A 14,668-nucleotide genomic window follows, 5' to 3' on the forward strand; every position below is an offset into this window, starting at 1 on the left:
ATGAAGGGCTTCGCTTGTGGTCCAGTGGTTAAGAATCTACCTCACAGGGCAACCAGACACCGATACCTGGGGTTCTCTACCTGGTCCAGGAAGATGCCACGTGCCGTGAAGCAACTGAACCCATGCGCCTCAACTACTGAGCCCGGAGGCTGTGATTACTGAACCACATGCGCCCTAGGGCCTGCGCTCCCCAATAAGAGAGAGGCCGCCACAATCAGGAGCCCACACGAGATAAGCAGAGAGTAGCCTCTTGTGCCTCAACTAGAGAAAGCCCACACACAGCAATGGAGACCCACCACAAGCCAGAAAAATACAGAAGAGTGATTGAGAATCAGAAGAAGACAGGAGGTTCAACATGATATGCACAAATGAGGGTATTCATGAAATCACAGTCTATGAGAATTTCGCAAATTTCTGACAGCGAAATGTATTGATCTGACAGAGTCAATTCCCAGGCGGGTTGATAAGACATGCTGGGGTCCCCAAGGAAAGAGGGGTCTGGGGGTCTCGAGGAGGAGACAGGGGTCTGGAATTCTCAAAGAGGAGGAAAGGGGAAAGGACAAACTTGGTTCTTTTTTTTTTGTCTCTACATTCCTTAGTCTTAGGCACATAAAACCGTTTTTTTTCTTTAAGCCGGGAACTGATGAGTATAGAACAATCAACTCAGTTTAAACTCTTTACTAGGGATTACATAACAACAATGTATCCTGCTTGAGGACAGTTTCTCCTTCCTGAGAACCTTCTGACTAATCCTGATATCTCAGAATGTGTATCATGGGAGTGGGTCTGGTAAAATTTTTACAACCTTGAGACTTTCGTTTGACTTAACTGTCATAGCCAGTTAAAAATGTACGTAATTCCCTTGCTAAAGAGGGGGGTACTCTCCGCCCCCTTCTGATGTCTATGTCAGAAGCTTTCTCTGCCCCTTTTCACTGTAATAAAACTTCTGCCACCCAAGAGCCCTGAGTGGTCAAGCCTGGTCTCTGGTCCTGAAGCTAAATCTTCTTCTCTGGAGATCACGAATCCGACACCATCCACCGTAAGCTATCAGATCTTGTATTCTGACGTGAGTACTTAACAGGAAAAAAAAATCATTTCACAAGCACTTGGGTCATTTTGTAAATTGAGTGTGCGGTTAATGGAGAGTGAACTCCCTAAATTAGTGCTTCCCTGACTTGTCTGATGATAAGAAGCACTCTGGGAAACTTGTAAAAAGTACTGATCCTTGGATAACAAGTGTGGGAACAGCAAAGCTAAATGTCTTTCAGAATTACTTTCCCGCTTTGCTTAGTGTATCAGTTGACTAATCCCTGTTGATTCAGGACAAGCAGAGAAAGGCAGACACATAAACAAAGACAAACAAAAAGAACACTGTCATATTCGTCCATGGTCCCTCAATTGCTTTCACCAAAAATATTTTAAAGAGAGGGAGAGAGAGAGAAACAGACATCTGTCCATCGATACGTTGCATCTGCAATTTAGCAAACTTTCCAAAGACCAAATATATAAATTTTGTAACTTGACTGATAAACAGGACAGGGAAAGTTCCCCCAGGCATATAGATGATTCTGTAAAACTTTCCATCCAGATCTTGACCTGAACTATGTAAGTGAAAAGATAACTCTGTGAAACCTTCCTAAGTGTGAAGATGATAAGAAGTTTCCACTGGAGGGAGGGGATCTATTTATACTTACGGCTGATTCACCTTGCTGTACAGCAGAAGCCAATACAACATCCTAAAGCAATTATCCTTCAATTAAAAAAAATTTTTTTAAAGTTTCCACTGCCCAAGAATTACCTTTCAGAAAACTTGCTTTTGTCAGAAAAGCAAAGTCACCTTCTTTATTCTAAGAAGACAATGTCATTCGATTAGACAAACACTGTCAGGGTAGAAGGCGCTGAATGTGCTCCAGACTAATATTATCAACATTGAAACTACTCTGGATACTAGGCTACGCTCAAAAGCGGTCAAGAGCACAAGCTTTTCTTGTAGTCTCCACCTCTGACACCTCGTACCAACCATGTATATAGTTTGTAGATTTCACGGTTTGAAGGTTCAGAGACACCTTCATAAAGTGTCTCTACCTCATAGAGACAGATCCAAAACATAACAATAAAAAAAAAAAAAAAATCACAAAATATATGATGTCCCCCCCTACCAAGAGTGATAGTCATAAGCATAAGACAGTAGGCCATCACTGCCAAAGACATCAGGCATTAAAACTGTCAATGCAAGATGTAAAATAAATATGTATTAGATATCTAAAAAAAAAAAAAAAATAGAATTAACAACATAAGAAGCAAAATATCATAAAAATGGCCAGGAAGATTTTTGAGAGACTAGCAAGCAAAATTTTTAAGTGAAAAAAAAAAGAGATAGCTCGAACTTAAAAGAAAAAAACAACTAAAACTAAATGGAAGAATTACAGACTAAGATATCTGAGGTTTATTTTGGGTCGTCGTTCAGTCATGTCCCGACTCTCTGTGACCCCACAGACTGTAGCCTATGAGGCTCCTCCGTCCATGGGATTTTCCAGGCAAGAGTACTGGAGTGGGTTGCCATTTCCTTCTCCAGGGGATCTTCCCGACCCAGGGACTGAACCCGGGTCTCCTGCATTGCAGGCAGACGCTTTTCCCTCTAAGCCACCAGGGAAGCCCCTGCTAATAGATTATAATATAAATGTATACAAACAATGCAGAGTGAGCTACAAAAAAGTGAAGTTGAAAAAATTAAGCGGAAGTTTTAGATTCAACTGACTAAATACATAAAAAGAGCCAAAATATATTTAAGTGGATTTTTTTTTTTTTATGCAGAAGAGGCAATATTAAAAGAAAATAGTGGAGAACTCTGCAGCTTTGGTGAAAGACAAAAATCTTTTGAATCCAAGACCAACCAGTTTCAAGCTGCAAGATTAAAAATAAAGTCGAATCATATGTTAGCCAAATTGGTAATATCAAACCCAAGGAGACAGAAATTTTGACCGCAAAATGCATGTAATAGGAAAAAAAAAAAAGTTCATGATTCCTGTGCTAGGAACTCAAAGCAGTTGAAGACATAAAATCAACTCAAGAACATTATTCAAAGAAAGCAAAAAGATGGTAATAATAAAGATAGCACCAACTGACACAGAAAAAGACGTGAAACAGAGTTAAAACAGAGCTGAGTGTCCAATTTTTTAACAGAAAGGTAAAATTAAAAATCAACTGAAAAACTGTCCCAGAAAAAAAAAAAAAAATGAAGCACACATAATTGATGTTGGAAATGAACTGGGAAGATAACTACATTATACTCAATATTTCAAAATTTAAATCATACACATTCCTTTAAAAACATTAAGACAAAGTAAAAAAGAAACTGAAATCCTACATGATCAGGTACACATGAAATAAAAATGGTGTAACTATGTTTCTGTATAAAGTGTGCATGCGTTATATTTCACAAGAAAAAAAAAGACAGAAAATAAATATTACAGCAAGGTAGAAGGATACAAGATTGATACACAGAAGTCAACTAATTTCTTTAATAATGAAATATAAGAAAGGGAATGCAGAAAAAATGATACAGTTTAGAATTGCACCAAAAAATAAAATATGCAGAAAAGAAATGTCACAATGTGACCAGAGCTTGCTCGGTTCCTTCTTTCCCTGGTTTGTGGTGCACTCACTGAAGTCTTCCATGCACCCAACAGAGGAGAAAGCAGCCAGATATAGGCGCTTTCTCTTCTTGATGTTCAGTTGCTCAGTCGTGTCTGACTCTTTGTGATGCCGTGGACTGCAGCACACCAGGCTTTGCTGTCCTTCACCATCTCCTGGAGCTTGCTCAAGCTCACCCACTGAGTCGGTGATGCCATCCAACCATCTCATCCTCTGCCATCCCCTTCTCCTCCTGCCTTCAGTATTTCTCAGCTGTGTTCACCTCTTTTCAACCCCACGGACAGTAGCCCACCAGGGCCCCTCTGTCCCTGGGATTCTCCAGGCAAGAACACTGCAGTGGGTCACCATTTCCTCCTCCAGGGGATCTTCCTGACTCAGGGCTCAAACCTGGGTCTCCGGCATCACGGGCAGATTGTTTATCAGAGTCTGAGCCACAGCACATCCCATATAGGCACTTACACTAATTAAAATTGGACTTCCCTGATGGTCCAGCGGTTAGGAATTCACCTTCCAATGCAGGGGACGTGGGTTCCATCCCTGCTCCGGGAAGATCCCACGTGCCCAGGGGCAGCAAAGTCAGTGCTTGGCAATGACTGAAGCCCGTGAGTCACAACAAGAGAAGCCACCACAATGAGCGGCCCATACACGACAACTGGACAGTAGCCCCCCACTCACAGCAAAGCTAAAGAAAGACCCAGCTTGCGGCAAAGAAGACCCAGCACGGCCAAAAAAATAAACAAACAATTTTTTTTTTTAAAGATTCTTAATTCATTACTCACCACTAAATAAAATTGAAAGCTCAGTTCTTGAGTCACGGCAGGCACAGTTCAAATACTGTCTTTTCCACACGCAGCTGGTAAAAGGTATTTTGGGAAAGAGATGCTGGACTAGAATCCATCACGGAGAAATTCACAGGTGAGACAGTCAAACGGAGACCCTGAGTAGCGTCAGGGTCTTTCAGGAGGTCAGCAAACTTTTCTGTAAAGAGTTGGAGAGTCAATATGGTAGGCTCTGTAGGCCAAAGAATCTTTTTTCGCAGCTCCACACTGCTGTCTGACAAACATCCTTTTCTAAGTCTTTTGTCTTACAAAAGCCGCCATGGACCGCTCGCCCAGGAGTGTCCATGACTGTCTTCCAATAAAACTTTATTGACAACACGTGCAGGGGGCCAGGCGCGTCCCAGAGGCTATAGTGTGCCAACGCCCACAATAGCGGGATGGGCATTCAACGAGCGCCGTGGTTTCTCATTTCCTCGGACTGCTCTTCTGCTAATAGGAGAAAACGACTGCATCACAGTAAATTAATATTTTATCCCCCATCCCCCAAGTACTTCCCTGGTAAAGCATCTGCCTACAATGCAGGAGACCTGGGTTCGGCCCCTGGGTCGAGAAGATCCCCTGGAGAAGGAAATCACAACCCCACTCCAGGACTCTTGGCTGGAAAAATCCCCATGGACGGAGGATCCTGGTAGGCTACAGTCCATGGGGTCGCAAAGTGGAAGGTGTCCAGTCTGATGATTTGATACGTTATATATTATAGACATCCCCGGTGGCTCAAACGGTGAAGCATCTACCTACAATATGGGAGACTCGGATTCGATCCCTGGGTCGGGACGATCCTGTGGAGAAGGAAATGGCCACCCACTCCAGTGTCCTTGCCTGGAAAATCCCATAGATGGAGGAACCTAGCAGGGTACAGTCCATGGGGTCACAAAGACTCAGACACGACTGAGCAACTTCACTTTCACTTTCCCCATAGTACTTGCGGAAACACAACATATTCAACAAAAAAGAAAAAAAAGAAATCAGACCAGGACATTGTTTTTTTTTTTTCTCTCTCTCTCTCTCCCACAAAAGCTGTCCTGCCCTCTAAATGTGAGTGAGGCCAGCTCTGATGTCTACCATCTCTTTCCCCAGCGCCACGCTCCACAGACTCCACTAAAGAACGCACAGCGATCGCATGGACCGGGCTGGCTTGAATTAGAAGCTTCCTGGGGAAGGTCACGTCCCTTAAACACACGAACGTTTTTCAAACGGAGGAGGCGCTTCTGAGAGGCGAGCAGCCGTGATCCAAGGCTGGCGCTGGGCAGCCCTGTTGGAAACGGTCAGCAGCTTGTTAGGCAGAAACCCTTGACATCTGCCTTCCGAGCCTCCTGCCGCCTCTGGTGCTGTGTTCTCCACGTGTGCCTCACTCCAACGGGAAATAAAAGCTCTCTTCCCTCTTGACTGGCACAAAGACGCTGTCTGGAAAGGCTTTAACGCGGAGCTCAGGGCGTACATCTTTCACAAGCCTCCCCCGATCTCCCCAGGAGGCCAGCCTCGAAGAGATTAATCCAGCAGAACCCTTGGGGCCGCCCCCGCCCCCACCCAGAGACAGAAACACCTGAGGCTCTGGACCCTTTACCAACAGCAGGGCTTTGCAGGTACGTGAACGGAAAAGTGCTCACCGCTCAGCCAACGTGAACACAACCCCAACACGACACAGACAAAGCTCATGTTCACCGAGAAAAAAATTCTGAACCACGGGGATTTCGTTTACGTGTAGGGCCGGGTGTCAGCCATGGGTTTCCCTATAAAAACAGCGTGAAACTGTGTTGCTGTTTTTTGTGTTTCTTTTTAATTTTATTTATTTTTGACTGCCCTGCGTCTGTTGCTGCACACAGATGTTTCTTGACCTGCCGAAAGCTGGTGCTATTCCTCCGTGTGGTGTGTGGGCTTCTCCTTGAGGGGCTTCCCTTGCTGTGGGTAAGGGTTCCGAAGCTTCACTATTTGCAGCTCGGGGGGTTCAGTAACTGCAGCTCCCAGGCTCTAGACCACACACTTCGTTGCTCTGTAGCGTGTGGGATCTTCCCAAATCAGGGATCGAACCCGTGTCTCCTGCACTGGCAGGTGAAAATTTTTTTTTTTTTTTTTAATCACTGAGCCACCAGGAAAGCCTGTGACACTGTCTTCAGCATAACTGCTACACCCACCACCACATACATCAGTTTTCCCAACTGCTCCTTAATGAAGAAAAGAATCTATGCGTGCAGAGAAAAGCCAAGGGCAAGAATGACAACATCTGGACTGCTTTATGGATGCAGAAATTTAGGAAATGTGCACTGAAATCCCTCAAAAATTGGGGGTAGCATTTAGTAACCTCTGCTATGAGCTCTGTGCAAAGTTGATCCTCGTTAAGGAAGTGCTGAAGCCATAAATCACCTTGCAGCTGACATGACTATCTGACCGCGCCTCTGTTAGTGGCTGTTTCTTAACCTCAGACTGAATCCTCAGAAATACCTTAAATACATACATATATACATTACACATAACTATGTGAAAGCCGCTCAGTCCTGTCCAAGTCTTTGCGACCCCATGGACTATACAGTCCATGGCATTCTCCAGGCCAGAATACTGGAGAGGGCAGCCTACCCCTTCTCCAGGGGATCTTCCCAACCCAGGGATTGAACCCAGGTCTCCTGCATTGCAGACAGATTTTTTACCAGCTGAGCCACAAGGGCAGCCCAAGAATACTATCTATATATATAAATACACACAGAGAGACACAGACAGATGATAAATACACATGTAAATAGGCATGATAGAGACATACACACATACATAAATGATAGATAGGGATAAAGTAAATGAGCATTTATCGAACATTGTTGTTGTTTAGTCGCTGAGTCCTGTCTGACTCTTTGTGACCCCATGGACTATAGCCCACCAGGCTCCTCTGTCCATGGGATTCTCCAGGCAAGAAGACTGGAGTGGCTTACCATGCCCTCCTCCAGGGGATCTTCGGGATCCAGGAGTCAAACCCACGTCTTCTGCACTGGCAGGCGGGTTCTTTACTACTGAGCCACCAGGGAAGCCCTTATTGAACGCTGCAACGTCTCCAAGTCCCCGTATATAATCTATTTTTCAGTTGTCCAGATAAAGAGACTGAAGCTCACAGAAGTTAAAATGGAATTGGATCACGCAGCTAGAAAGGAAATGGGTTGTACACCTAACCCTTGACTTGCTTGGAACTTATGTACAATTATCAATTCTTACAGGATATATTATATTTAGATGAGATAGCTTAGGGCTATGAATTGCTTCCACATAAAAACTGCTACCATGATGAGACGGTCCCTGAGGGTCTAGCAGCCAAGACTCTGAGCTCCCAATGCAGGGGGCCTGGGTTCGATCCTTGGTCAGTGAGCTAGATCCCACATGCTGCAACTAAGATCTGGCACAGACAAATAAATAGATATTTTTTTTAAAAGCTGCTACCATGCTACCATACATGGGACTTCACAGGTGCCTCAGTGATAAAGAATCTGCCTGCAATGCCTGAGACGCAGGAGACGCTGGTTCGATCCCTGGGTCGGGAAAAATCCTCTGGAGAAGAGAATGGCAACCCACTCCAGTATTCTTGCCTGGAGAATCCCCACGGACAGAGGAGCCTGGCGGGGCTACAGCTGATTGAATCGCAGAGTCAGACACGACCAAAGTGACTGCGTATGCACGCGCAGACCATAATACATATATGCGTGTGTATATATACACACATTAATATGTATGTGTGAATATACGCACATCTACAGACACATATTCATTTTTTGGCAAAGACTTCCTTCGTTTCACATAAAGTCGATGTCAGATGCTCTCACAATTCGAGATGAATCAGGAACGGAAAAGATCTTTAAGAGATCCAGCAAGGAAAGAACTGTCTTTCAAAAGTTTCATCGATTGATTTAGAGTAGGTATAGGTCGATCTTGTCTTTACATCTTCAGGAGAGGCTCAGGAGAAGTCCTACGTGCAAACGTGTCGGAGAAAAGGAATACAGAGAGCCAGGGGTGGGCCACGCGTTGCTGCAACGCTTGGTCTTCTCACTGCGGTGGACTCTCTTGTTTCAGAGCATGGGGCTCTAGGGTGTGAGGGCTTCTGTAGTGGAAGGTTGCGGGCTCCACGTGGCGCACGGGCTGAGTTGCCTTGAGGCAAGTGGGGATCTTCCAGGTCCAGGGACGCAGGCCGTGTGTCCTGCGCCAGGGAAGTCCTGAAGAATTTAAATGAGGTGGTTCCCAGGACAGGCGGAGCCGTAAGGCACTGCCCACAGCCCCATCCTTGCCTGCCTCTGTTGCTTCAATGTGCCTCTGCGCCTCTAAGCCTGGCGCCTACCCACGTTCGGCGCAGGTGACTTTTTCTGCTGTTTCCTCTCTCAATCCATCACCTTTTTAAATGTCAAGATAAGAATGTTCCTGGCCACTTTCCCATTCTTTTCAATGAGTCAGCAGTGCCTCTGGATCTGCAGATGGCCGACAAGCACAGTCAGACAGATACAACACACTCTCTTCTGAATTTATCTACACGTATCACTCTTGATCTGCTAGCTTTAGCTGCTACATTAGAAGGTAACCTAATCTGTCCTTTCAATCAGCCTTGCAATTGAGGAGATGTGTGTGTTGCAAGCATTTACAATCAGCTCTAAGCCACTGGCTGGCCAACAAGCAACTCTCCTAAGACTTTCTAAGCTTTATCTTGCTGTTGTTGTTCAGTTGCTAAGTCAAGTCTGACTCTTGTCAACCCCATGGACTTTGCTCAAATTCATGTCCATTGAGTCGGTGATGCCATCCAATCATCTCATCCTCTGCTGTCCCCTTCTCCTTTTCCCTTCAACCTAATGAGTCAGCTCTTTGCATCAAGTGGCCAAAGTACTGGAGCTTCAGCTTCAGCATCCAATGAATATTCAAGGTTGATCTCATTTAGAATTGACTGGTTTGATCTCCTTGCAGTCCAAGCGTCTCTCAGGAGTCTTCTCCAGCACCACAATTTAAAAGCATCAATCAGTAAGTCAAAAGCTTTATTATTGTTGTTATTTTTCTCCAGGTCCCGCAGAAACTTACATTCTTCATGAAGGTGCAGAGGTCAACCTTCAGAGACAAATGTCGGGGTCCCATTAAACTAGAACTTCCAGCAAGCAAATTGTCCAGCATTACAGAGGGTCTGAGAAGCTGAGGCAGAAACTAACCACATGGCACTTGTATTGCTTAAGAAATGAATCTATCTTTCCTCTCCATGGTAACCAACTACGTTCAAAAAACATGTGTGTTTTGCGACATTTTCTTCCCTTGGTTCTTCAGTATGTTTTGGTATTAAAAGCCCTAATATCCATCAAGGATGCAAACCATGGGCTTCGCTGGTGATCCAGTGGTTAAGAACCCGCCTGCCAGTGCAGGAGACGCAGGTTCGATCCCTGCTCAGGGAAGGTCCCACGTGCCCTGGAGCAGCTAAGCCTGTGCCCCACGACCACTGAAGCCCACGTGCCTTAGAGCCTGTGCTCTGCAATGAGAGAAACCACCCCAATGAGAAGCCCCTGCCCCTCAAGTAGACAGCAGTCGCCACTCGCCACCACTAAGGAAAATCACTGTGCAGCAACGAAGATCCACTCAGCCAAATAAAAAAAAAAAATATATATATATATATATATATATATATATTTGGGAAAAAAAGAAAAAAAACAATGACTAACGTTTGGTCTTGCCGCTGCTGCTGCTGCTAAATCTCATCAGATCGTCCCAGATCGCAACTCTTACCCCTGCTCTGCTCTTAGGATCTGGGTGCCTACCGCCCGCGTGATTATGTATCATCTTGAGCATAGTGATCATCTTTGTCAAATCGATCACGATCAGCTGGCCCCAAACGTGTTTCCCTGTTCCTCCTCCACTCTGGGCTTCTTCTTCCCAACTTTCTTGCTGGTCACACCGCAGTTCTGCCGGTTCCTAGGACACTTGGAACGTACGGATATCTTCGATGGTTCTATTTCCTTTTACTTCTGTCGGCACAAGTTTGCTGCATACCTATTGATATAAAGTGTCGGGCAAGATTTTTTTTTTTTTTTTAATATTCCCTTGATTTATTCCTTCCTCTGTTTATCTCAACAGCCAATTCTTTTCTCCTTAGTCAACATGAAAGACTCCTTACTTCAGAGCAGGAAAATTCCCAGAGTCTACGTTCCCAAGTCATTCGTCTGCAAAGCAGTCCCAAACTACTTATGTGCTTGTTCTTAGGGGAAAAAATTTAATATTTTTACTTAAATATTATTAAATATTAAATAATATTTAATATTTCCTACTTCATGACATTTCTTTGACCTCATTTGCTGTGACAGCTGGCATATTCTGGCATGAAAAACAATCGTGTATATCACCGCCAACATCATATATTTTATATAGTGCATTCCCAACTGTTATAATTCCCAATTATAACAAGTGAAGTGAGGTGAAAGTCGCTCAGTTGTGTCTGACTCTTTGCGACCCCATGGACCAAAGGACTTCTCTAGGCCAGGATACTGGAGTGGGTAGCCTTTCCCTTCTCCACGGGACCTTCCCAACCCAGAGATCGAACCCAGGTCTCCAGAACTGCAGGCAGATTCTTAACCAGCTGAGCCACAAGGGAAGCCCAATATTGTAAGAACTTAGCAAGTAAGAAGAAGCTAAAAATGTATACTCTTCCTAAACCCAAATGGCTAGGCAGTTTCTTTTAGCCCGATTTCACCCATTAACTGTCGAGCTTGCCTTTCAAATTCTGTGAATTCCCCAATATCTGAGAGTTCAGAGACTAGGAACGACTTCTACAAATAGCAGGAGTCGTTAAATTAAGCATCTCCCTTTGTCTGACTTTAGAAACTGCAAACTTTTGCCGGGTTATGCGGGAAAACATCCAAGTTAACCCCGTGGGTCATTATCGGACGGTGAGGGATAAAATACTCTCGGTACTTTGGGCCATCGAGCGAAGCTGCTCCATTTCAGCCCATTTTGCTGAAAGCATGTGGTTCCACGTGGTTCCTCTCTGACTCGGTCGCTGGACAGGAAACCATGCCGACCAGGTACCAGGTTAGAGCGGGTGTCGTATTATGTGCCAATTATAGCAGCTGGTTGCTTGCAGGTGACTCTGCTGTTCTGTGGGCTTCCTAGGCGGCACAGTCATAGCACCCACCTGCCAATGCAGGAGACGCAGGTTTGACCCCTGGGTCGGGAAGTTCCCCTGGAGAAGGAAATGCCAACCCACTCCAGTATCCTTGCCTGGGAAATCTCACGGACAGTGGAGCCTGGCGGGCAAAGAGTCGGACACGACCTAGCGACTGAACAACAACAATCGCTACAATAGCAACAACCACATCAGTTGTTCTTCATGGGGCTGTGACGTAACGTCCAGGCAGCTCCCCCAGGAGAAAGCCACCATGAATGAGATCCAGGCGGGGAGCTTTTGGATGGCCCCATGGGCAAGGCAGGACTCAACGGGAGGGCCTCGGGCTCTTTGCTCTGATCACGTCCAACGGTTTCCTCTCCGCAGTCCAGAAGGGCCGAGTGTCACAGAGGGGACCCCCCCCTGAGAGACATGAAAGGCAGCCCTAGGGGATCCCGACCTCTGGAACATAATCCCTGTGTTGTCTTTCAAAGGAGGCTCTTTGAGGGCCAGTGTCATCGGTCACCTTCAAAGGGAACCTTTTAATCTGTCTGGCTCAGCCCGTGGAATCCGCCCTGTTACTGATGGCTCGGCGGTAAGGGCCATCAAGAAAGGAGCCCTGTTCATGGGGGGCCTGCTGAGGAAGCCGGGGTCTTGGCCACACACCCGTCAGCAGGAGTCCCTACCAGAGTGGGACCTGCCCAGGAAGCACGACCCACTCAGTGGGCGCAGCGGCCCGTGTCTGCCTCAGTCTGCGGCTTCCAGCCGTCCAGGGAACTTCCGGGCAAGCTGGCATGCCAGAGAACCACAGCAGGCACCGAGGAGCCAGCAAGACAAACTCAGATGCGCACGCCCACCCCGCAGTGGGGAACACCTGCTCTCTGCACCCCCACCCCCAGATACCATCAGCCTGCTCTGAAAATTACAGAATCATCACAAACCATCACAACGTAAATAACACCCGTGTGCGTTAGTTACTCAGTCTTGTCCGACTCTTTGTGACCCCATGGACTGTAGCCCACCATGGTCCTCTGTCCATGGGATTCTCCGGGCAAGAACACTGGAGTGGGTACCATTCCCTCCTCCAGGGGATCTTCCCGATTCAGGGATCAAAGGCAGGTCTCCCACATTGCAGGCAGGCTCTTGACAGCCTGAGCCCATCAGGGAAGCCCTTTGTGGAGGTGGAAATCTGCAGTTCATGTAGCCACAAAGGGAATAACGCTAATTGCCTCATATATATTAATCCTTTTCAAATTACGTTAAACTTCATTCAAACTGCCCAGGATAATAATGCAAAAAAAAAGAAAAAGAAAAAGAGAAAGATATTTGTATTCAAATGATCTGGTTCTATTTGCAAAAAGAGGGGTGAGACGGTAAAATGCAAGTTGTTACTTACAACTATAAATGTAAAAAATAATACAAATGGGAGCGCAAAGTCACTTTAGTCGTGTCCGACTCTCTGCGACCCCACGGACTGTAGCCCACCAGGCTCCTCTGTCCATGGGAGTCTCCAGCAAGAATACTGGAGTGGGTTGCCATGACCTCACCAAGGGATCTTCCCAACCCAGGGATCAAACCCATACCTCTTATGTCTCCTACATGGGCAGGCAGGCTCTTTACCACTAGCACCACCTGGGAAGCCCAAATACAAATATAGAGTGCCTACTTAACCTTGGATTAATTAACTGGGTGGGCTTCCCTGCTGGCTCAGCGGTAAAGAACCCGCCTGCCAAAAAGGAGATGCAGGCCCAGGGGAAGATCCCCTGGAGGAAGAAAGGACAACCCACTCCAGGATTCTTGCCTGGAGAATCCCATGGACAGAGAGGAGCCTGGCGGGCTACAGTCCCCGGGGTCACAGAAGAGTTGGACACGACTTAGCAAGTAAACATCAACAACAATTAACTAGGTAGTAATGAATTATCTTTCATGCATTATTCATCCAAATACTGCACAATTAGCCATAATTCCTCAGAGCTCCAAGGGGATTTTGTAAATCTTACGGCGCACAGATGTGTTATGCACTGCAAGGTTAAGTTCCAAACAGAAGCAGAGAAACTCCCTTTTCCTGGACAATTCCCACGTGGGAACATCTGAGCCATAGTTTTCGTTTCTCCTTAAACCATGAGGTCCTGGGACTTGCCTGGTGGTCCAGAGGTTATGGATCCACCTTGCACGACAGGGGAGGCAGGTTTGACCCCTGGTCGGAGAATGAAGGTCCCACATGCCTCGGGGCAACTAAGCCCTCCAGCGCCACAAGCAGACAGCCCATATTCTGCATCTACTGAGCCCACACACCACAAGTAGACAGCCCGAGTGCCGGAAAGAAAGATTCTGCCTGACACGAAGAAGGTCCTGCCGGCCACACCTAAGACCCGAGGCAGCCAAGTAAATAAATGTTTATAAATATAAACCTAGACAGCACATTGAAAAGCAGAGACATTACTTTGCCAACAAGGATCCATCTAGTCAAAGCTATGGTTTTTCCAGTAGTCATGTCTGGATGTGAGAGTTGGACCATAAGGAAAGCTGAGCGCCGAAGAACTGGTACTTTTGAACTATGGTGTTGGAGAAGATTCTTAAGAATCCCTTGGAGTGCAAGGAGATCCAACCAGTCCATCCTAAAGGAAATCAGTCCTGAATATTCATTGGAAGGATTGATTTTGAAGCTGAAACTCCAATCCTTTGGCCACCTGATGTGAAGAACTGACTCATTGGAAAAGACCCTGATGCTGGGAAAGATTGAAGGCAGGAGGAGAAGGGGGTGACAGAGGATGAGATGGCTGGATGGCATCACTGACTCGATGGACAGGAGTTTGAGCAAGCTCCGGGAGTTGGTGAGGGACAGGGAAGGTTGCGTGCTGCAGTACATGGGGTCGCCAAAAGTCGGACATGACTGAGCGACTGAACTGAAGTGATCAGAATCCGCGGATTTATGTTTAAAATATATATATATAAGGCAGTGAAACTGATTATTAGAAGTCTTTTCCTGCTGTCGCAATGCATCCTGGTTGGCGTTTGGTCCAGTCTAAACCTGTCTGGGGCTCAAATTTTCACTTTAGCAAGGGTCTTCCAGGGTACTTAG

At 46.0% G+C, this 14,668-nt stretch overlaps 1 long non-coding RNA gene across 5 annotated transcripts in view; it reads right to left on the reverse strand.

Moving 5' to 3' along the window:
* The window catches only part of LOC133052266 (uncharacterized), a 462,497-nt gene that overhangs the window by 362,902 nt on the left and 84,927 nt on the right, over positions 1-14,668 (reverse strand). For 3 of the 5 annotated variants that reach the window (XR_009692011.1, XR_009692013.1, XR_009692010.1), the window contains exon 4: positions 4,434-4,632. The exons of the other annotated variants lie outside the window; for them this stretch is intronic. This is a non-coding gene — a long non-coding RNA (uncharacterized LOC133052266). The remainder of the gene's footprint in view (positions 1-4,433; positions 4,633-14,668) is intronic. 5 annotated transcript variants of the gene reach the window in all.

The sequence above is a fragment of the Dama dama genome, chromosome X (genome assembly GCF_033118175.1).
Source record: "Dama dama isolate Ldn47 chromosome X, ASM3311817v1, whole genome shotgun sequence".
Classification (NCBI taxonomy): Eukaryota; Metazoa; Chordata; class Mammalia; order Artiodactyla; family Cervidae; genus Dama; species Dama dama.